This window comes from Lynx rufus, unplaced genomic scaffold, assembly GCF_022079265.1.
Source record: "Lynx rufus isolate CCGP_SWC_20201006 ecotype Redwood Valley unplaced genomic scaffold, mLynRuf1.p SCAF_10, whole genome shotgun sequence".
Lineage (NCBI taxonomy): Eukaryota > Metazoa > Chordata > Mammalia > Carnivora > Felidae > Lynx > Lynx rufus.
In genome coordinates, this window is record NW_025814824.1 from 64,649,610 (window position 1) to 64,650,738 (window position 1,129).

The following is a 1,129-nucleotide window of genomic DNA, read 5'->3' on the forward strand; positions in this document are numbered from 1 at the left end:
GCAATTTACAGAGAAGGAAATATGAAAGCCTAATAATTATTTTTATGGTATCACCTATTGAAATGTCAAATACATGTAACTTAAAATATAATTTTTAGCAATTCACACATATGTGATGACGTTGTCAAGAAAGACAAAACATAAAACAAAATTGAGGCTAGTAGTCCTCTAGATGGAAGAAGAGGATGTTGATTTTTGTCAGGGAAAGGCCAGTAGGAATTCTACAATGACCACAAAGTTCTGGATTAAAGGTGATTAGTGGGCACACAAATATTTTTTTCTTATTCCTTATGTGTCACATGTTTCTTATATTTTATGATATATTTTCATATAAAATGCACAATTTAAGGAATATCATGGTAAATTATTAAAAAAAAATTAAAAAGACAAAAATGTAGTATGAAAAATTCCCAGAGAGATCTTGCTTCAGCAACACATAATACTAAAAGTGGAAAGACACAGAGAAGATTAGCATAGTCCCTGGACAAGGATGACACAAAATGCTTCCAGAGAGAGTAAACCTCTTTGCTCATAACAAACTCAACCACAGTAGTATATACTACAGAAAGCTAAATAAAACCATTTTCAGAAATGCAAGCAGTGAAAATCTACCATGCAATGACCTTCTAAGAGTGAATTACTCTTAAGTGTATTCTTGCACACTAATAAATTCATCAATGAAGAATCATGAAATATAAGAAATAATGATGAGAAAGAAAACTGGTAAAATGTATAGTTAATACTAATAATTATTAACAAAAAACAAAACTCAACAAAACAAAAATGGGCCTTTCTCTGATTTTTCATTCTGAATGGAAATAAATTTGATTCAAGAAAGAGTTAGGTGGTCCCATTTTAGTGTATGGCACAAGATGTATTTTCCACTGCAGGTTCTGCCAGAGTCTTTCATTGGCGATACAGACTGTTCAAATTATACACACACAGCAATTGTGTGTGTGTGTGTGTGTGTGTGTGTGGCTGTGCGCACACACTATAGATCCAACAAATCCTAAAGAGAGCATAAGTAGAACACACCGTACCCTCCTTTATTACAAAGGTGTTCTGGCTAAGCTTCAGTAAGTACATGTAATATTTTTAATATTTGCTATCTAAATGCTACATGGGAAGA

The 1,129-nt window shown here is 32.4% G+C and overlaps 1 non-coding gene across 1 annotated transcript; it reads left to right on the forward strand.

The window, feature by feature from the left end:
- The first annotated feature begins 419 nt into the window (after positions 1–419).
- On the forward strand, positions 420–527 carry LOC124505253 (U6 spliceosomal RNA). Its single transcript, XR_006960593.1, has one exon. It is a non-coding gene; the product is annotated as a U6 spliceosomal RNA (small nuclear RNA).
- The last annotated feature ends 602 nt before the right edge of the window (positions 528–1,129 follow it).